Below are 23,597 nucleotides of genomic sequence, written 5' to 3'. Positions count from 1 at the left end.
GTTTTAGGCGCTTTATGCCGGAACCGCGCTGCTGCTACGGTCGCAGGTTCGAATCCTGCTTCGGGCATGGATGTGTGTGATGTCCTTAGGTTAGTTAGGTTTAAGTAGTTCTAAGTTCTAGGGGACTGATGACCTCAGATGTTAAGTCCCATAGTGCTCAGAACCATTTGATCGTCGGTAAAGCAGATGCCAGACTGAGATTCATTGGAAGAGTCCTAAGGAAATGCAATCCGAAAACAAAGGAAGTAGGTTACAGTACGCTTGTTCGCCCACTGCTTGAATACTGCTCACCAGTGTGGGATCCGTACCAGATAGGGTTGATAGAAGATATAGAGAAGATCCAACGGAGAGCAGCACGCTTCGTTACAGCATCATTTAGTAATCGCGAAAGCGTTACGGAGATGATAGATAAACTCCAGTGGAAGACTCTGCAGGAGAGACGCTCAGTAGCTCGGAACGGGCTTTTGTCAAAGTTTCGAGAACATACCTTCACCGAAGAGTCAAGCAGTATATTGCTCCCTCCTACGTACATCTCGCGAAGAGACCATGAGGATAAAATCAGAGAGATTAGAGCCCACACAGAGGCATACCGACAATCCTTCTTTCCACGAACAATACGAGACTGGAATAGAAGGGAGAACCGATAGAGGTACTCAAGGTACCCTCCGCCACACACCGTCAGGTGGCTTGCGGAGTATGGATGTAGATGTAGATGTAGATTTTGAACCATACCCTGATTGTAAATCTTATTGTATCTCGTACCAGTCCTTTGTTAATCCTCTGTTACTTCGTACGGGGCTATTGCTTAATGTCTGCCCCACAAATTTTTCAAAACCAATTGTAATATAACATTTCCCGTGATTAGCTGGCTAAATGGACAAGCTCCGAAAGCCAATAGAAAACGCATCTGTTGGCAACACTCTCAGTGAGGTGTCTGAATGTCTTGAGGAGGAATGGCAGTCCATTCTTCCTCAAGAGCCGAAATCAGACAAGGTAATGACAGCGAAGTCGGTGAGTCATGTTTACGATAAAAAGTATATTAACAGTACAAAATTATTTACTAGTATGGATCTAAAAAACACCGCCTCCCCCTCTTTCTCTGTCCTAGGAAAAGGCACACATGCCTTAATCCCACAAGTTAAAAATCATAAGTGCCAGTCGATTCAAGTCATTAGATAGGAACCACGAAACAAATACTGCAATTGGCAGACATTTTGTAACCTCCCCACAAAATAATTTAAGTGTAACCTCAAAACAGAAAAATTCCTAAATCTCTCAACAGTAAAAATTATAATTATGCCGTTCACATTCATGCGTAACGTCCCAAAAAAAAAAAAATGTAACTAACCTCTCAATTAAATTGTCACTCATTTATGACGTTTCAATAATTGACTATGAATTTAACCTGGTAAATTTTGGACGTCAGCAGTGCTGCGTCATGGCCCTGAAAGATCATTCTGAATAAAAAAAGAGAAAAATTGCTACTTCAATGAAGTCGCCGGATAACGCATATATATCTGCTCTTAAAATAATGTTTTCTGGCACAGCCCTATGCAATGCTAGCCGATAGATTTGTCATTCTATGAAAGGAAGCAACTGATTTTTCTTTTGCAACAATCGGGATGATCATGGATGGGAGAAATTAGTAAATTCTTTAAATTGAAATGAATGCTTGTTAAAAATTACTTTATGTGACAAAGATTATTATTAGGACATTTTTCAAAACATTTACATGGGAGTTCAGATAACATTACTAGATATGCGCGAGGCTGCTTTTACCTTATACGATAATACTCAGGCTCCGGCATCGCTGCACCGCGACCGGCCCAGCCATCACGATACACCAGACCAGACCAGAGCAGACTGCAGACTAGAGCAGACTAGCAACAACTTACTGCTACCGCTACACAGTTCGTACTGCAGTCAACACTGCTCTCTGGTCAGCGATTCTCTTATACCTTGCATATCGCACGCAGCGCATCAGCAATACATCGAAATTACATCTGCACGGACCTCTTACAAAAAATTACACCTGCTCGGACCTCTTACAATTTTCATTAGCGTTTCATAAAACTTAGACCTAAAGTATTTGGTTTGCAATTATTATTATATGCTTTAACTGTGCTTTATACATTTTATAAAATTACTTTCCTACTCTATACGTCACTATTACTGAGGAACCATGGTCGGTTAGAAAATTTTACTGATAATGGAGATACAGCAGTGAGCGGTAGGTAAAAAAGGTTGATTACCCCTGGGTTAGATTATAGAACGCGTCTTTACACTCCCGTGTACAGCGCCGGTCGGAATGCATAAGAAAGCGAGGTTCGGCGTGCCATCTGAACACAGCCAGTTATCCGATTGTTAAAGTTTCCCCGGCGTGATGAATATTTGATGAAGTTGCGGGATCGCAGCTAGATGACCCGAAACGTCATGGAACACTCGTTTATCTAAGGTACGGCGCATACAGCGCTAAAACGTCGACATTGTGGAACGCAACTCGCATTTTTTGCACATGACATACTGAAAGCCATAAATAACGGCAGTCAGGTAGCTGCAGTGTTCTCTTGATTTCCGAAAAGCATTTGACTTACTACCACACGTACACTTATTGTCAAAAGTACGATCAGAGGGGGTATCAAGTGAAATTTGTGACTGGATTGAGGACTTTTTGGTGGGCAGGACACAGCACGTTATCTTCGATGGAGAGTCACCGTGAGATGTGGAAGTAACTTTGGGTGTGCCCCAGTGAGTTGGGACACTTGCTGTTCATATTGTATATTAATAACCGTGTATACAAAGTTAATAGTAAAATCAGAATTTTTGCAGATGCTGCAGATACCTATAATGAAGTACTATATGTGCGAAGCTACGTAAATATTCAGTCAGATCTTGATAACATTTGAACACAGTGCAGAGACTGGCAACTTGCTCTAAATGTTCAGAGATCTAAAACTGCGCAGTTCACAAAACGAAGAAACGTAGTATCGTATGACTATAATATCAATGAGTCACTATTGGCCAACTCGTACAAATACCTGGTTGTAACACTTTGTAGAGGTATAAAATGGAATGATCACATAGATTTAGTCGTGTCTAAAGCAGGTGGTAGACTTCGAGTTATTCGTAGAATACTGGGGAAGTGCAATCCATGTACAGAGGAGATTGTTTACATATCAATCGTGCAACTAGTTCTGTAACATTGCTGAAGTGTGTGGGCGCCATGCCAAATAGGACTAACAGGGGATATTGAATTTATACAGAGAAGGGCAGCACGAATGGTCACGGGTTTGTTTAACCCGTGGGAGAGTGCCACTGAGATACTGCAGGAACTGAAGACAGTCAAACTATCCCAAGAAACTCTACTAACATTCAAGAAGCTTCTTTAAATGATTAGGAATATACTACAATCCCATACCATCGCTCGCATAGGAATCGCGAGGACAAGATTAAAATAATTACAGCACCCAAAGAGGCATCAAAACAGTCATCTCATTCCGCTGCATACGTGAATGGAATGGGAAGAAAACTTAATAACTGGTACAGTGGGATGTACCCTCTGCCATGCTCTTCACGATGGTTTGCAGAGTATAGATGTAGATGTTAATATAGAAAACTCTGAACTTTTCTAACTCCTGACTAAAATTCTAGGAATTTGATTTAAAGTTATTTTAACAAAGTTGTTTGAAAAACGTCAGCTGCAAGACACAGTGATCTACTTAAAAAATTATAACTCGTTGCTGCAACTCTCTGCAAAATAAGTAAATAAGCTATGTTCATAACAAGACAAGAAGAGAATACAAAAGTTTTGGAATGTGGTGCTGCAGACGAATGCTAGATGGGTAGGTGGAGCAGCTAGTGAGGAAGTGCTGATTCGAATTTTGTAGGCAAAGAAATTTTGTACTATAACTAGAGTAAAAGAAGTAAAAATTTTGTAGTATAACTACAGTAAAAGAAGTAAAAATACAGAAATTCTAGCAGAAACATTTAACAAGTTACTAAATTGTGAAGATCCCCCAGAACTTCTTCAGATAAACACAGAAACCCCAATTAAAACACCAGCAGAAAATATAAATCCACCTACAATTAATGAGGTCTACAGAGCTTTGAAAGAACTCAAAAACTACAAAGCAAGTGGAGAAGATCAAACGTTTGCTGAACTTTGGAAATATGCAGCAGAACCAGTAAAGATAGCATTACACCAATGCATAGTAAAAATCTGGAATGAAGAGAAATTACCAGAAAATTGGACTACTGCTATAATACATCCATTACATAAGAAAGGAGAAAAATCAAATCCAGACAACTATAGAGGAATTTCCCTTTTGGACTGCACGTATAAGATCATGGCAAGAATACTATACAACCGCTGTAAAGATCAACTAGAACTGGAACTGGGAGAATATCAAGGAGGATTTAGATCCTGGAGAAGCTGCCCAGAACAGATAATCACCTTGAAGTTAGTTATGGATATCTACAAAAGAAGGCAAAAACAACTAGTCATAACCTTTGTAGATTTCAAAAAGGCGTATGATTGCATCCATAGATCTTCAATGATGAAAATATTAAGGAATTTTGGACTTCATCCTAAATTAATAAAAATGATACAGTTAACCTTAACAAACACCAAATCCAAAGTAAAATTTAGAGGAGAAATATCTGAACCATTTACGATTAAAACAGGGTTGAGACAGGGAGAGATTTGGAATTTGAAACAACAAGGAGGATGGCTTAAGGAAATAAGAGAGGATATGGAAGAACTGGAAATAACTCTGGATGATTTGCAGAACAAAACGCCAAATTTAAAGAATTTGAGGGACACAGAAATAAGATTTAAACCAAAAATTTACAAACGACATACAATGAAAAGGGTATTTACAGATGAGGAACGACGAAAAGCATCGGAACGAATGAAGAGATACTGGGCCAATCGGAAGGGGAAAATACCAAAGAAGAGGACCAGAAATGATTGACTGAAGTGGTCCAATGAGGCCGTAAAAGCAGAAGAAGAAGAAGAAGAAAAAGAAGTGATGGATTGATAGAACACATCCTGAGGAAGAAAAGAAGCATCGATTTGATAGTGGAGGGAAAAGTGTGTGTGTGTGTGTGTGTGTGTGTGTGTGTGTGTGTGTGTATGTGTGTTGCCGGGCGGGGTGTGTGGGGGGGGGGATATAGTAAAGATTGTAGGAGACCAAGAGCTGAATACAGTAACCAGATTTAGAAGGATGTAAGTTGCAGTAGTTAGGGTGTAGTAAAAGTTGTAGGAGACCAAGAGATGAATACAGTAAGCAGATTTAGAAAGATGTAAGTTGCAGTAGTTAGGGTGTAGTAAAAGTTGTAGGAGACCAAGAGATGAATACAGTAAGCTGATTTAGAAGGATATAGGTGGCAGTAGTTATTTGGAGATGAAGAGGCTTGCACAGGATGGAGTAGCTTGGAGAGCTGCATCAAACCAATGTCTGGACTCACGATCACCAGAGCAGCAACAACAAACAGAATAGCACACACGCACCTGCAAACAAATAAAAATTATTTATGTAACTTTGCTTTTTCGAGGTGATGATCAAAATTGTATGAGTCCTCCTGACAGACTTGGATTTATGTTTTGTTTTCTTTTTTCTGACAAGGGAACCTCCCCATCGCACCCCCCTCAGATTTAGTTATGATTTGGCGCAGTGGATAGGCCTTGGAAGACTGAACACAGATCAATCGAGAAAACAGGAACAAGTTGTGTGGAACTACGAAAAAATCAAGCAAAATATACAAACTGAGTAGTCCATGCGCAAGATAGGCAACATCAAGGATAGTATGAGCTCAGGACCGCCGTGGTCCCGTGGTTAGCGTGAGCAGCTGCGGAACGAAAGGTCATTGGTTCAAGTTTTCACTGGAGTGAAAAGTTTAATTTTTTATTTTCAGATAATTATCAAAGTTCAGGCACTCACACATAATCAACTTCGCTCTCCAAAATTCCAGGACATGTTCAGATTTGCTTGGACATATGCAGGATTTGACGGTCTACACACGGAAAAATTTGAACACGTTAAAAACATGTTTTGACAGAGCACAGGAAAAACTGTGCGACTGTGAAACTGTTGCATTCGTTTGTTGAAGTTTATGTGACAAACTCTTATGTTTTCATCACTTTTTTGTGAGTGATTATCACATCCACAAGAAAACCTAAATCGGGCAAGGTAGAAGATTCTTTTTATCCATTCGCCAAGTGTACAAGTTAGGTGGGTCGACAACATATTCCTGTCACGTGACGCACATGCCGTCACCAGTGTCGTATAGAATATATCAGACGTGTTTTCCTGTGGAGGAATCGGTTGACCTATGACCTTGCGATCAAATGTTTTCGGTTCCCATTGGAGAGGCACGTCCTTTCGTCTACTAATCGCACGGTTTTGCGGTGCGGTCGCAAAACACAGACACTAAACTTATTGCAGTGAACAGAGACGTCAATGAACGAACGGGCAGATCATAACTTTAAAAAGAAATAAGTAAATTTTTCACTCGAGGGAAGACTTGAACCAAGGACCGGTCGTTCCGCAGCTGCTCACGCTATCCACGGGACCACGGCGCTCCTGTGGTCACATTAGCCATGATGTTGCCTATCTTGCGCATGGACTACTCAGTTTGTATATTTTGCTTATTTTTTTCATAGTTCCACACAACTCCTTCCTGTTTTCTCGATTGATCTGTGTTCAGTTTTTTCAAGGCCTATCCACTGTGCCAACTTATAACTAAATCTGAGGGGGGGGTGGGGGGCGTGCGATGGGGAGGTTCCCTTGTGAGGAGTGTGACCCCCAAGGTCAGTAAAGTGCATCTGATGCACTGTGAGTAAGCTGCCCACTGTTTTTTTTTCTACGCCGCGAGTTTACAGGGAGCAGTAAGTGGGACCTTGCAGTAAGTGCATTGTCGCGACTCGCCTACTTTTTCCTCCTTATCTTCCGAGTAAGGTAAGTGTTCCGGATGTAAGAGCACGTGCGGCGCACCCGTAAAGGGCGGCATTTCCTCACACACACACACACACACACACACACACACACACACACACACACACACACACAGAATCACGTGTGCGGTCGTGTGCATCGGACCTTATAAAAAGTCGCCCTGCGCTGAGGTCTCGCACAGGTCAACAGGACGGGGCCACATAGCACGTTGTGTGTGTGAGTGAGTGAGTGAGTGTGTGTGCGTGCGTGTTGCAGTGGAACTGCGGTGGAGGGGAGAGAAGAGTTCCCGAGCGTGCCTAGTGACTGACGTCGCCGCTCAGTTGGCAACACTGCAGCCACTTCCTGGCGCGTCGGTGGCAGGTCGGCTTCGCACCTGTTGTCAGTCGGTGAACTGTGTCGCGCGGGTTCGCGTCCCGTGCCGAATCAGTGCGTTCCGTTCCGGTCGACTTCGGCAGTGTGCGCGTGTGTGTGTTCAGTATGTTGTGATACTACTCGGATTAGCTTCGCAGCTTATATTTTGTTCGATTCCTCCAGCGTATTTGCCTTACCTTCTGGGGTGCTCTTGTGACGTGGAAATGAGCAACGGCTTGGGAGTCGGTAGTATGTGTGTGCGTGTGTATGTTCAAATCCAGATGCGAGGAGGGCTCCATAGTCTGCGCTAACGCAGATATGCCAGGATATGTACGTGGGCACCGGATGTCACAACTGCTTTGTGGATACGACCTGTTCCGATACAAGTAACCGCTAGTGTTTTGCGGATATCCGAAAATATTACTTGCTTTACCATTAAAAGTTGAAGGAGAGACAGCATTATCATTTTCGTCTACTTGCATTACATGCGATCGATAATAATTATGATGTTCGTCATTTGCTTTTGAAGCTCTTGGGCCGCGCGGGATTAGCCGAGCGGTCTCGGGCGCTGCAGTCGTGGACTGTGCGGCTGGTTCCGGCGGAGGTTCGAGTCCTCCCTCGGGCATGGGTGTGTGTGTTTGTCCTTAGGATACTTTAGGTTAAGTAGTGTGTGAGCTTAGGGACTGATGACCTCAGCAGTTAAGTCCCATAAGATTTCACACAAATTTGAACATTTTTTTTAAACAAGCTCTTGCAGTAGCCTTATTTACAGGCAAAATATTGGCTCAAATGGCTCTGAGCACTATGGGAGTTAACATCTGATGTCATCAGTCCCCTAGAACTTAGAACTACTTAAACCTAACTAACCTAAGGACATCACACACATCCATGCCCGAGGCAGGATTCGAACCTGCGACCTAGCGGTCATGCGGGGTTTGACTGAAGCGCCTAGAACCGCGCGGCCACACCGGCCGGCGACAAAATATTACTTACTTTACAATTAAAAGTTGAAGGAGGGTCAGCATTATCATTTTCTACATGCGATCGATAAGAATTATGCCGGCCGGGATGGCCGAGCGGTTCTAGGCGCTACAGCCTGGAACCGCGCGACCGTTACGGTCGCAGGTTCGGTTCCTGCCTCGGGCATGGATGTGTGTGATGTTCTTAGGTTAGTTAGGTTGAAGTAGTTCTCAGCTCTAGGGGACTGATGACCTTAGATGTTAAGTCCCATAGTGCTCAGAGCCATTTGGACCATTTTCTTTTTTTATATATTTCTTGCTGCTGCATCCACTTATGGAAAGCGTGAAGAATGATAGTTTGAATGCGTCTCTGGGTGCTGTAATTACTCTAATCTCGCCCTCACTATGTCTATGTGAGCGGTACGTAAAGCGTTGTAGTATATTCCTAGTGCCATCATTTAAAGCCGGTTCTTGAAATTTTGTTAATAGACTTTCTCGGGATAGTTTACATATAACTTCAAGAATCTGCCAGTTCAATCCCTTCTGTATCTCTGTGACACTCCCCCGCATGTCAAACAAACCTGTGACAGTTCGTGCTTCCCTTCTCTATATACGTTAAGTATCCTCTGCTGTTCCTATTTGGTATGGGTCCAACACACTCGACCAATATTCTAGGAAGGGTTGCACGAGAGATTTCTAGTCTCCTTTGCAGACTGATTGCATTTTTCTAGTATTCTACGAACAAATCCGCTTTACTGATTGCTGAGGCTATGTGACCCATTTCGTTTTCCTACAAAGAGTTATCCCCAGAATTTTCTATGAGTTGACCGATTCCAACTGTGACTCATTCATACTGTAGTTGTATGACACATTTTTCGTTTTGTAAAGCGCACAGTTTCAAATTTTTCAATATTTAATCAAGTTGCCAATCATTGCACCCATTTGAAATCTTACAAAAGAGGGCCGGCCGGGGTGACCGAGCGGTTCTAGGCGCTACAGTCTGGAACCGCGCGACCGCTACGATGGCAGATTCGAATCCTGCCTCGGGCATTGATGTGTGTGATGTCCTTAGGTTTAATTAGTTCTAAGTTCTAGGGGACTGATGACCTCAGCAGTTAAGTCCCATAGTGCTCAGAGCCATTTGAACCATAAAAGCCGTTGCAAAATCCACGTTGACTGCTAGACAGGGGAATAATAACTTTCCTAAATGTATTTATACGGTCCTGTGATTATACAACAGTCTGATGTCAGCCGTATTGAGTGCAGTATTGTGAATCGACTGCGCGCAGCATTCAGCTACCTGTTGCAAGTCCGTTGATATTTCATGACCTGCGGCGACCGGAAATTCTCGCGCGTTCCTTCTCCCTCTCACATCCGCCGCCAGCTGCCGCTATACCACTACAGCCGCGAGAACGCTTCGCGAGTCAGTGGCAGAGGGTATACTGCTCCTCTCGCTCCTCACTCATTTATGTACTACGCGAGCCACTGAGCAGTGCACGGAGGACGGTACATTGTACCAGTATTATCCATTTTTTCTTATTCCATTCGCTTTGTCTGTACGAGAGGGTACTCGAAAAAAACTATATTTTCAAACTGTTTACAAAACAACCATATCCCCTCCAAAATAGTTCCATCGCAACTAATGCATTTGTCCCACAAATGCCTCCACTGTTCGAAACATCTTTTGTAGTCGTTTGTAGAAATAGCTGACAGCTGCCCCTTCGTTTTCTTCTCGAATTTTTCAGTGTTGTCGAATCGGTCTCTCTTTGGTGACCCTTTTCATACTTGGAAATAAGACAATGTCGCACGGAGCCAGCTCAAGCTAATAATTCTGGAAATTTGTGGTAAGTTCCTGTGGGACCAAACTACTGAGGCCTTCGGTCTCTAGGCTTACACACTACTTAATCTAACTTATACTGACTTACGCTAAGGACAACACACACACACCTATGCCCGAGGGAGGACTCGAACCTCCGACGGGGGAAAGCCGCACGAACCGTGGCAAGACGCCTAGGACCACGCGGTCAGGTCAGGCGAGTAAGGTGCAGGGGGCATTGGATGCGTGCCACTTTTAGTCAAAAACTGTCTAAGAGAGATGGCTGTGTGTGCAGGTGCGTTTTCGTGCTGGAAGAACCAGTCTCCTATATGACACAAATCGGGACTTTTTACGAACACCTTTGCGCAATCTTCTAGAAACTACCATATAAAATGGTGTGATTGACGGTCTGACCTGGGGGAACAAACTCCAATTGAACCACGCCCTTGGTATCAAAAAAGTCAAATCAGCACTGTTTTGATGTTTGATTTGGTTCAAATGGCTCTGAGCACTATGGGACTTAACGCCTGAGGTCATCAGTCCCCTAGAACTCAGAACTACTTAAACCTAACTAACCTACGGACATCACACACAACCTTGCCCGAGGCAGAATTCGAACCTGCGACCTTAGGATGTTTGATTTGACGTGGCGACATTTTTTTGGACAGAGTGGCGATGACGTCTTCCATTGGCTTGGGTGTTGCTTTGTTTCTGTTGTGGCGTAGCAAGAGCCACGCCACTCGGAGGTAGCCGAAAGGCACGCGATGTAATGCAGACGGGCGTGAATTCTGGAACAGGATAACTATTGAATGGTAGCAAGAAAAGTACGTAGTTGCTTTATACTTAACTTTTATTCTCTGATGAATACAGCGTTCTTCTTGAGACATTTATACTATAACTCTCAAAGTAGGTAAGGCTAATGGCGCCTTGCTAGGTCGTAGTCATGTGATTAGCTGAAGGCTATTCTAACTGTCTCTCGGCAAATGAGAGGAAGGCCTCGTACGTCTAGTCGCTAGCAATGTCGTCCGTACAACTGGGCCGAGTGCTAGTCCGTCTTTCTAGACCTGCCATGGTGGTGGCGCTAGGTCTGCAAGTACTGATGGCGGCGACACGCGGGTCCGACACGTACTAATGGACCGCGGCCGATTTAAGCTACCACCTAGCAAGTGTGGTGTCTGGCGGTGACACCACATTCCTCCCCCGCAAATCGGCGAACGGTCGTGGTGTAAGGCTTCCGCCCGCCGTGGGGAGGGCCCCATGTTGACGTATGCGATGAGGTGGGGAGCCTAACAACAGGCGAGGCTGTGCCACCCGCACCCGGCCATTCGGTCCGAGGGGAGCTAGGAAACGCCTGGAAACCTACTCCAGGGTGCACGTCAACATGCGGCGTATGCGCCCGTAATGAGACAGGGTCGACCTCCATTGCGTCGGGGTATCCGACGCGCGATGGCGCCATGTGGTCCTGAGCGGGCCAGAGGTCCAGGGCGGACGACAGCTGGTCACGGGAAGCGATCGGCGGCGCGTGACCCAGGGAGGCGGTTGGCGGCTGCAGCGAAGCGTCCTCTGCGGGCTGCGCCGGTGGCGGCTGCGGCGGCGACGGCGGCTGCGCGACGCCATGAGGCAAAATGGAAGGCATCGTCGGTAACACCTGGGGATGAGGCGATCCAGTAGATGGGTCCCCAGGGCGCTGACCGGACGGCTCCGTCGCTGAAAGCAGACGGGGAGCGGCAGAACCCAGGCGACGACAGAGGCGCAGCTGATTGAGATGCCGACGCACCTCACCAGAGGCCCCCAATAGCAAATACATCGCGCGGCCGAGGCAGCGAAGAATGCGTCCTGCGAGCCAACGCCGTGAACCGCGATAGTTGCGATAGAATACAACGTCGCCTGGAGAAAAAGCAGGAGTCTGCCGCTGCACAGGAACCTGATGCGGTGGATGCAGCAAAGACATCAAGGTTCGATGAGGACGACCGTGAAGCAACTCAGCCGGCGAGCGACCATCGCGGGGCTGAGAGCGATACGAAGACAAAAAGAGCAACAACGCGTCCTCCCGAGAATGCGACTCTTTCAACTTCAACATCTGTGACTTGAAAGTCCGGACCAAACGTTCAGCGGCACCGTTTGACTGAGGCGAAAACGGCGCGGATGTCAGATGTTGAATACCATTGGCCTTGCAGAATGACTGAAATTCTGCGGACATGAATTGTGGACCATTGTCAGAAACAATAGTCTGCGGAAGACCTTCAATGCAAAAGATAGCAGACAACGCTTGGATGGTGGCAGAGGACGTCGTGGAAGACATCCGGACAACAAAAGGAAAATTACTGAAGGAATCGACAACAACCAACCATCGAGCATTCCAGAATGGACCAGCAAAATCTATGTGTAAGCGTTGCCAAGGGGAAGCGGCTTTCGGCCAAGCAAAGAATTTCCGCGGCGGTGCGGATTGTTGGTCGGCACACGCCATGCAAGAAGAGCACATATTCGTAATCGCAGCATCGATTCCGAACCAAGTACAGTGCTGACGAGCAAGTTGTTTCGTACGCACTATACCCCAATGTCCTTGGTGGAGAAGCTTTAAGACAGATGACTGTAACGAACGTGGGACCACGACCCTAGACTGATCATTATCAGAACGCAACAACAAAACACCACGTCGTACAAAAAGTCTCTCCTTGTGAGCAAAAAATCGGCGAACCATCGGATCCTCGATCCGTGACTTCGACAAGGGCCATCGTGTAGCAACAAAACGCAAAACGGTAGCAAGGACAGGGTCAGCAGCTGTGGCTGTAGCTACACGACGAAAATCAATCGGAAACGATTCGACCACGTCATCGGTTTCCGCATCAATGAACATGCAAGCAAGTTCGGAAGAATCGAATGCTTTATCCTCGGCAACAGGCAAACGGGACAACGCATCAGCGTTGCCGTGCTTAGTGGACCGGTACAAGATATCGTAGCGGTACTGCGAGAGGAATAGAGACCAGCGAATGAATTTCTGCGCTGTACGTGGAGGTACAGGCTTGTTCGGATGAAAAAGCGATGTCAAAGGTTTGTGGTCTGTGATGATGGTAAAGTGACGACCATACAAGAAATCGTGGAACTTCGTAACACCAAACACGAGAGCCAAAGCCTCTTTCTCTATCTGGGAATAATGTCTTTGCGCTGACGAGAGCAATTTGGACGCAAAGGCAATAGGGCGATCATGCGAACCATCTTTGTGAGCAAGCACAGCACCGATCCCGAAATCCGAGGCATCTACCATCAACAAAAGGGGTTTCTGGGGATCGAATGGCGTAAGGCAAGTAGTTGAAAGCAACGCCGATTTCAATTGGCGAAAGGCGCGTTCGCATTCCGGCGACCAGACAAACGGAACACCTTTACGGCGTAAGCGATGAAGCGGAGCTGAAATGGAAGAGGCATTGCGCAGAAAGCGATGGTAGTAATTTATTTTACCCAACACACTCTGTAGCTGCTGCACATTTTGCGGCGAAGGCAAGTCGTGTATGGCACGGAGGTGCTCCGGACTCGGATGTATGCCTTGGGCATTTATGACATGTCCCAGATACGGCAAGTCACGAGCAAAAAACACACATTTGTCCTTCCGCAAGCGAAGACCATTCTGTCGCAAGACCTGAAATAGTGTTCTGAGATTTTGTAAATGTTCTGCTTCTGTCTTTCCTGAGATCACTATATCGTCCAGATAGTTAGCTGCAGTAGGGACCGACGCACAAATAGTTTGTAAATATTGCTGAAACAATGCAGGGGCGGATGCACACCCGAATGGCAGTCTTTTGAATCTGTATAGTCCAAGATGCGTGTTAACCACCAATACGCGCTGGGATTCTTCGTCCACCGGTATTTGCAAGTACGCATCTGCTAGGTCCAACTTTGAAAAATATTTTCCCGGGCACAGTTTGTCAAAAAGATCTTCCGGGCGGGGCAAAGGAAAAGTAGCAGTCACTAGTTGTGGATTCACCGTTGCTTTGAAGTCCACGCAAAGTCTCAATTTGCCGGAAGGTTTTTGCAAAATCACTAAGGGTGAGGCCCAGAGAGAAGCCTGCACACGTTGAATGACACCTTGCGATTCTAAATCGTTTAATGTTCTTGCGACCTCATCACGCAATGCGTGGGGAACATTGCGCGCTCTGAAAAATTTCGGTTGCGCGTTGACTTTTAGTTCCAAATGTGCTTCATAATTCTTAGCGCAACCCAGGCCCGGTGCAAAAATGTCTGCAAATTCCTCACATAGACTAGAAACACTGGCTGAAGGCACAGTCTGGTTCACTGATAGGACCTGATTCACTATAGACAAGTTAAACAATTGAAATAAATCTAAACCAAACAAGTTCACTGCAGCAGAAGAACGAAGAACGTAAAATGACACAAGTTTTGTTTGTCCCTTGTATGTTGCAAGAAGGCTGCACTGTCCTAACACAGGGATATGCTGTCCTGAATAACTAGTGAGCTGAACTTTTGCGGCACGCAACGGCGGTGCGCCCAGTTGTTTGTACGTGGCGTGATTGAGCAATGAAACTGCAGCTCCGGTATCGAGCTGGAATGGTATCACTTGTGGAAGGGAGGGATTAACTAGTTTCAAAATCTGTTCCCTTATGCGAACATCAGAAACGTTCTGTGCTATTGCATCACGCACCATTGTATCTGAATAAGGAAGGCCACAGTCACACTGAAATTCACAATCCCTAGTAAGGCCTTGCAAAGTTGCAACCCACTCCCTATTAGTTTGACCGGCCGTACGTTTCGTACGAAAGAACGTATACCGTTTTGCAACCACATTAACTGTTTCTTTGAAATAGGCATCTAAAGCCGACACAATTTCTTCGGAGGACAGTGTAGCTACGTCGCGTCGGGGAAACAATTTCACTATCACACGGTACGTTTGCACGCCGACACAAGACAATAAGTGAGGCTGCCGCTCGTTACCTTGAATTCTGTAGGCGGCGAGATGAAATCCAAACTGGCGTGACCACTCCGTCCATGTTTCGTCGTCCGCATTAAACGGACGAAACCGTGGTGCAACTGCGTGTTGTGGCTGCGATAGCTGTGAGGAAGCGGCGGCGGCCGCATCGTTTGGCAGCGCACGTTGACCCTGGACTAGCTGTCCCAGGGCATCCAATAACGCCTGCGTCTGCTGATTCTGCAAGCGATAAAATTCGGACAGTATATCTGGAGATTGTGGCGAAGCCATGACACAAGCAAATCAATTCAGAGCAAAACAAGTAGGAAGAACACGTTGACTCGTCGCCAAACTGTTGTGGCGTAGCAAGAGCCACGCCACTCGGAGGTAGCCGAAAGGCACGCGATGTAATGCAGACGGGCGTGAATTCTGGAACAGGATAACTATTGAATGGTAGCAAGAAAAGTACGTAGTTGCTTTATACTTAACTTTTATTCTCTGATGAATACAGCGTTCTTCTTGAGACATTTATACTATAACTCTCAAAGTAGGTAAGGCTAATGGCGCCTTGCTAGGTCGTAGTCATGTGATTAGCTGAAGGCTATTCTAACTGTCTCTCGGCAAATGAGAGGAAGGCCTCGTACGTCTAGTCGCTAGCAATGTCGTCCGTACAACTGGGCCGAGTGCTAGTCCGTCTTTCTAGACCTGCCATGGTGGTGGCGCTAGGTCTGCAAGTACTGATGGCGGCGACACGCGGGTCCGACACGTACTAATGGACCGCGGCCGATTTAAGCTACCACCTAGCAAGTGTGGTGTCTGGCGGTGACACCACAGTTTCTTGGTCTTAACCATAGCAGAATGACTAGTAACGACCTTTGACAGGAAACCTGGATCAGTTTCAAGCTGTTGTTTCAAAGCACGGCATGTCTCAGCCCAATGTTCCTTTTGATTGCCATTCAGAACCCGTGGAGCAAACTTGGCAGCAACCCTTTCCATTCCCAAATCCTCCGCTAAAATTCGCTGAACGAAGCCCCAAGATAACCCACTAATCTCTGACAGTTGATCAATTGTCTGCGGATGGTCTGTGAGCACAAGCTCTCGAATTTTTTTTCAATGTTTTCGTCGATTCGGGCAGTTGACGGACGTCCAGAACGAGGTTTGTCATCAATCGACATGTCGCCATTTTTAATTCGAGCAAACCATTCGTACATCATTCTCCCATAGCATCCGTCATCTTGGTAAGATCTTTTTCAACAACAAGACAGATCTAGCACGATTTTTACCGAGTAGAAAACAAAATTTAGCAACTGCACGTTGTTCACTTAAACTTGCCATATAAAACGAAACAGGAATAAAACAGCGCTAGCAAAAACGATCACTGGTGTCTTCATTACTTTCAAAAGCTTCGAGAGAGGCAAGATATGCAAAAGAAATACTTCATTTTCCCTTCATGCTGTTGGCTCCAAGTCTTGCGTGTGGGGGTACATTATTGCGGCTGAAATTTTGATTTAACGTTGTGGGCTCCTGATGACTAAACAACTGATGAAGATTTGTCTGTATATTTCTTCAATTTTATTCTTTGTCACACTATTAAATATCGCGCCGTTTTTACAATTTCCACTTCATATTCCAAATTACATTGTTAGTATCGATCATATAAACACGTCTGTCTCCATCAGAGGCATGTCCACTATTACTACATTCTGTGGTACTTACATTATTCCAAAGAGTTTCTAGTGCGACTGCAGGGACTTATCGCTAGCACGCTCCCCGAAAGACCCACATTCACAACTTAATGTCCACACACTACATTCGTAGTGCCCCTGCCCATTACACTCATTACTCACGGCAGACAATCTGACCGAGTCCCGTAAGAGTTCGGACAATGCGTGTGCATCCAGCACAGGAGAAGAAGGTCAATGGTCGGTTAGCTTTAACTATATGAAGATGGTCCGAAAGAACAGATACCATGTTCCTATAAATGAGGATGGTTGGACGCGGATTTGACCCGTCGTCCTCCCGAATGCGAGTGCAGTGTGCTAGCCACTGTGCCACCTCACTCACAGATTCTGGTTTTGTTGCGGTCCACTGTCAGTCAGTGCCAGTAATTTTCATGACTGATTTTCCTTTTCTTATGCTCCACTGTCAGGTAATTTGTTGTGTTTACTGTCAGGTAGTGCCAGAAATCTTTGAGACGGATTTCAGGCAGGTAGTACCAGTAATCCTTGAAACTCTTTTTGGTTTTGTTGTGCTCCACTGTCAGGTAATGCCCATAACCTTTACCACTTACTTTGGTTTTTGTTGTGCTCCTGTGTCAGGTAATACAATTAACCTTTCAGAATGATCGATTTTTTTTGTGCTCTGCTGTCAGGTAATTTGTTGTGCTCCACTGTCAGGTAATGCCAGTAACCTTCGGCTGACGTAAGTTTTTTGTGTTCCAGTGCCAGTAACCTTTGTGACTGATTTTGATTTTTGTTGTGCTTTGGTGTCAGGTAATACCAGTAATCATTGAGACTGATTTTAGTTTTTTTATGTGGCTCTGTCAGGTAATTTGTTGTGCTCCACTGTCAGGTAATGCCAGTAACCTTCAGCTGACGTAGGTTTTTTGTGTTCCAGTTCCAGTAATCTTTGTGACTGATTTTGATTTTTGTTGTGCTCCAGTGTCAGGTAATACCAGTAATCATTGAGACTGATTTTAGTTTTTTTATGCTCTGCTGTCAGGTAATTTGTTGTGCTCCACTGTCAGGTAATGCCAGTAACCTTCGGCTGACGTAGGTTTTTTGTGTTCCAGTGCCAGTAACCTTTGTGACTGATTTTGATTTTTGTTGTGCTCCGGTGTCACATAATACCAGTAATCATTGAGACTGATTTTAGTTTTGTTATGTGGCTCTGTCAGGTAATTTGTTGTACTGTATTGTCAGATCATATTAGTAATCTTCGAGACTAATTTTGGTTTTGATGTGCTCCAGTGTCGTGTAATATGGGCAGTGTTCAAGACTGGTTTTGGTTTTCTTGCTCTTTGACTAGTAGCCGTCACAGGCTGGGAGCCAGAGAAACGCGTTGTTTTTCGTTTCTAGGTAAAAGCGCTATCCGGGAATAGGTTGTCTTCTGAGCTGAACGTGTCTGGCCAAGTCCGCGTTATGATCGGAAGTTTTTGCCTCGTCCGCTGACCGGGATATCCGAGCAAGACCCGCCGTCGCAGTTCTGCCTCCGCCAGTGTCTCTTCTCCTACTTTCCGGACTTCGTCGAAGTTCTCCTGCAACCAATGCTTTGTCCGCTGTGCTCGTGCTGTGTGTTACTCAGCGGCCAGGTAGGGTTGCGTAGCGGAAGCGTGGCGGCCCCAGCGCTGTGCCTTGTGGAGCACCTGACTCGGCCGTGACTCAGCGCCCTGCTGAGTAGGCCTGCGCTGCGAGACACCTGTGTGACTCAGCCGGTAATCTGCTCTCACGGCCCAAGTTGGACGCCATTCTGACGGGACGACTGTCGCGTTATGCGAACAAAGCGTCTGCCTTTTCATCTACTTCTACATCTACATGATTACTCTGCAATTCACACTCAAGTGCTTGGCAGAGGGTTCATCGAACCACAATCATATTATCTCTCTTCCATTCCACTCCCGAACAGCGCGCGGGAAAAACGAACACCTAAACCTTTCTGTTCGAGCTTTGATTTCTCTTATTTTGATGATCATTCCTACCTATGTAGGTTGGGCTCAACAAAATATTTTCGCATTCGCAAGAGAAAGTTGGTGACTGGAATATCGTAAATAGCTCTCGCCGCGACGAAAAACGTCTTTGCTTTAATGACTTCCATCCCAACTCGCGTATCATATCTGCCACACTCTCTCCCCTATTACGTGATAATACAAAACGAGCTGCCCTTTTTTTGCACCCTTTCGATGTCCTCCGTCAATCCCACCCGGTAAGGGTCCCACACCGCGCAGCAATATTCTAACAGAGGACGAACGAGTGTAGTGTGAGCTGTCTCTTTAGTGGACTTGTCGCATCTTCTAAGTGTCCTGCCAATGAAACGCAACCTTTGGCTCGCCTTCTCCACAATATTATCTATGTAGTCTTTCCAACTGAAGTTGTTCTTAATTTTAACACCCAGGTACTTAGTTGAATTGACAGCCTTGAGAATTGTACTATTTATCGAGTAATCGAATTCCAACGGATTTCTTTTGGAACTCGTATGGATCACCTCACACTTTTCGTTATTTAGCGTCAACTGCCACCTGCCACACCGTACAGCAATCTTTTCTAAATCGCTTTGCAACTGATACTGGTCTTCGGATGACCTTACTAGAAGGTAAATTACAGCGTCATCTGCGAACAACCTAAGAGAACTGCTCAGATTGTCACCCGGGTCATTTATATAGATCAGGCACAGCAGAGGTCCCAGGACGCTTCCCTGGGGAACACCTGATATTTACTCGATGATTTGCCGTCTATTACTACGAACTGCGACCTGACGGGAAATCACGAATCCAGTCGCACAACCCCATGGGCCCGGAGCTCTTGCCCTGCCCCCCCCCCCTCCCCCCCTCCTCCGTACTGCGATAAGTGTAAGTGTGGGTTGCAGACGCGGCTGGAAACCGGTGGAACGTGGGCAGCTCGCGAACGGCGGGCAGGTGACTCCAGGGTTCGACGCCCGGCTCACAGCTTTCTCCTACCTTCACCCACTAGTGCGGTTTTACTTCGCGAATCAAGTCGCCCTGACATAAGACGTGAAAGTGGACGTGGCGTTGCACTTGGACGAGGGTGCGGGACGGTATTTTGTAAAGCACTGACACTTACCGCCCTTCCAGGGACGAAGAGTTCGTCGCAATACGATTACTGGTAAACGTCCGTGTCAACTTTATCACTATGATCTCTTTCCGAGATACACGTAAGAAGAAGCAATATATGGTTGGCTGCTCTAGGAACTAGGACTCTTGATATTTTTAAAAATATCGATATTTAAAAACGTGTCCCTATTGGCTACCGATTTATTGACAAAGTTATGATATATCGATATGGCTCTGAGCACTATGGGCTCAACATATGAGGTCATCAGTCCCCTAGGACTTGTTGTTGTTGTTGTGGTCTTCAGTCCTGAGACTGGTTTGATGCAACTCTCCATGCTAATCTGTCCTGTGCAAGCTCCTTCATCTCCCAGTACCTACTGCAACCTACATCCTTCTGAATCTGCTTAGTGTGTTCATCTCTTGGTCTTCCTCTACGATTTTTACCCTCCACGCTGCCCTGCAATGTTAAATTTGTGATCCCTTGATGCCTCAGAACATGCCCTACCAACCGATCCCTTCTTCTAGTCAAGTTGTGCCACAAACTTCTCTTCTCCCCAATCCTATTCAATACCTCCTCATTAGTTACGTGATCTACCCACCTAATCTTCAGCATTCTTCTGTAGCACCACATTTCGAAAGCTTCTATTCTCTTCTTGTCCAAACTATTTATCGTCCATGTTTCACTTCCATACATGGCTACACTCCATACAAATACTTCCCGAAAAGACTTCCTGACACTTAAATCTATACTCGATGTTAACAAATTTGTCTTCTTGAGGAACGCTTTCCTTGCCATTGCCAGTCTACATTTTATATCCTCTCTACTTCGACAATCATCAGTTATTTTGCTCCCCAAATAGCAAAACTCCTTTACTACTTTAAGTGTCTCATTTCCTAATCTAATTGCCTCAGCATCACCCGACTTAATTCGACTACATTCCATTGTCCTCGTTTCGCTTTTGTTGATGTTCATCTTATATCCTCCTTTCAAGACACTGTCCATTCCGTTCAGCTGCTCTTCCACGTCCTTTGCTTTCTCTGACAGAATTACAATGTCATGGATTTTAATTCCTACTATGAATTTTTCTTTTGTTTCCTTTACTGCTTGCTCAATATACAGACTGAATAAATCGGGGAGAGGCTACAACCCTGTCTCACTCCCTTCCCAATCACTGCTTCCCTTTCATGCCCCTCGACTCTTATAACTGCCATCTGCTTTCGGTACAAATTGTAAATAGCCTTTCGCTCCCTGTATTTTACCCCTGCCCCCTTCAGAATTTGAAAGAGAGTATTCCAGTCAACATTGTCAAAAGCTTTCTCTGAGACTGCAAATGCTAGAAACGTAGGTTTACCTCCGGAATATTTTACCCAAGAGGACGCCATCATCATTTGACCATACAGTAAAGCAGCATGCCCTCGGGAAAAATTACGGCTGTAGTTTCCCCTTGCTTTCAGCCGTTCTCAGTACCACAACAGCAAGGCCATTTTGGTTAGTGTTACAAGGCCAGATCAGTCAATCATCCAGACTGTTGCCCCTGCAACTACTGAAAAGGCTGCTGCCCCTCTTCAGGAACCACACGTTTGTCTGGCCTCTCAACAGATACCCCTCCGTTGTGGTTGCACCTACGGTACGGCTATCTGTATCATTGAGGCACGCAAGCCTCCCCACCAACGGCAAGGTCCATGGTTCATGGGGGTAGGCCCTAGGACTTAGAACTACTTAAACCTAACTAACCGAAGTACATCACACACATCCATGCCCTAGGCAGGATTCGAACCTGCGACCGTAGCAATGTATCGACATATTGACGAAAAAAATATCGACGTACCGACCAAAAAAATATCGGCTGGACATTGTAAGTATACTGCCAGTTTTAGAGCTGTATGTTTAAGTATTTGATATTTGCGGTAAGTTGTAATGGGACCATCCTAAATCGTTTCAGGCGAATGCCGGGATGGTTCCTTTGAAATGGCACGGCCGACGTCCTTCCCAGTCCTTCTTTAATCCGAGCTTGTGCCTCGTCTCTAATGACTTCGCTGTCGACGGGACGTTAAACACTAATTTCTTCGTAAATGAAATTCATCTGTCATCCACTTTCCTGAACGCGTTGCTGTTGACCTCCTGTAATACAAAATAATTATTTAATTATCAACTTAGTATAAAGATGTATTAGAAAATTCATCACATTATTTCTAAACATTATCTTGCTCTAATAACGTTAAACACATTTTTTGAAACGTAGTATTCGAGGAAGTTTCTTAAACAGTACCGGTAAAATATTGGAATCGAAATGTTCAAATATGTGTGAAATCTTATGGGACTTAACTGCTAAGGTCATCAGTCCCTAAGCTTACACACTACTTAACCTAAATTATCCTAAGGACAAACAAACACACCCATGCCCGAGGGAGGACTCGAACCTCCGCCGGGACCAACCGCACAGTCCATGACTGCAGCTTCCCAGACCGCTCGGCTAATCCCGCGCGGCTATTGGAATATTAAAGCGGTACGTTATAGGCATCGTCGCCAGTTTTTCTTGAACAGTTTTCTACAAACAAACCATAGGCAATACTGACTGAACACTGCCTAAAAACAGGTTATTTCGTATATATTCGATCATAAATAAACATTTCCGTGTTTACCCAGTAACAGCGCGTGCACAAAAAGTTACATAAAGACTACGGCAAAACCAACTGTGTCTTCCCTTCCATGTGTTCCTCAACAAGTCCGGAACCGCGCCACTGCAACGGTCGCAGGTTCGAATCCTGCTTCGGGCATGGGTGTATGTGATGTCCTTAGGTTAGGTTTAAGTACTTCTCAGTCTACGGGACTGATGATGTCAGATGTTAAGTTCCATAGTGTTTAGAGCCATCTGGACCATTGGTTCCTCTACAAACACATCTCATAGCTGAGAATATGGCTCCAAAAAGCACGTAGTTGACTCAGATGTCAACAAATATCGGGTGAACTGGAGGTACGAATTTTGTAGCAGTCGTACAAATTAGGATCCGCTACAGTGTACACTGAAGCGCGAAAGAAACTGGTATAGGAATGCGCATTCAGATACAGAGATAGAGGCAGAATAGGAAGTTGCGGTCGACAACACCTATGTAAGACAACAAGTGTCTGGCGCAGTTGTTAGATCGTTTACTGCTGGTACAATGGCAGGTTGATTTAAGTGAGTCTGAACGTGGTGTTCTAGTCGGCGCACGAGTGATAGGACACAGCATCTCCGAGGTAGCGATGAAGTGCGAATTTTCCTGTATGACGATTTCACGTGTGTATCGCGAACATCAGGATCCGTTGAGACATCAAATCTCCGACGTCGCTGCGGCCGGAAAAGATCGTGCAAGAACGGGAGCAAACAGGACTGAAGAGAATCGTTCAATCTGATTTGATCCATTATAAATGGTTTTTGAAAGCCTGCGACTGTAGAAACAATAGGTTTGTTTATAACTAAATAAATTTTCTGCTACCAGTCACGATTTTTCTTTATTTTACTTTTCGCACATCGCGTTTCGAGAAATAATTCCCATTTTCAGGTGCGTTTTTGTGTGTATTAAGCCATTTCTTTTGATGTTGTCAGTGTGTGTGAGTCTGCTTCGTTTCGTTGACTTGTACGGTAATACATAAGACACACGCGATTTTTTAGTTAGGTATCAGTTCTTTTTGTGAAGTTAGTGGCGAAATTTAGAAGAATTTGTACTTACTGTTTTCTAATGTGAGACTCTGCACAAATGGACCATTAGAAAACTGTAAGTACAAATTCTTCTAAATTTCGCCACTAACTTCACAAAAATAATTCATACT

General features: G+C 45.2%; 1 protein-coding gene across 3 annotated transcripts in view; it reads left to right on the top strand.

The window, feature by feature from the left end:
- LOC126108680 (nostrin) overlaps nt 1-23,597 on the top strand; it is a 675,422-nt gene that overhangs the window by 507,925 nt on the left and 143,900 nt on the right. Inside the window, exon 1 of one of the 3 annotated variants that reach the window (XM_049913993.1) lies at nt 7,505-7,693. The exons of the other annotated variants lie outside the window; for them this stretch is intronic. The gene's annotated coding sequence lies outside the window, so the exon portion shown is untranslated. Of the gene's footprint in view, nt 1-7,504; nt 7,694-23,597 lie in introns of those variants that run through there. 3 annotated transcript variants of the gene reach the window in all.

The sequence above is a fragment of the Schistocerca cancellata genome, chromosome 11 (genome assembly GCF_023864275.1).
Source record: "Schistocerca cancellata isolate TAMUIC-IGC-003103 chromosome 11, iqSchCanc2.1, whole genome shotgun sequence".
In the NCBI taxonomy this organism is placed as follows: domain Eukaryota; kingdom Metazoa; phylum Arthropoda; class Insecta; order Orthoptera; family Acrididae; genus Schistocerca; species Schistocerca cancellata.
This window is presented reverse-complemented; position numbering and strand designations above follow the sequence as displayed.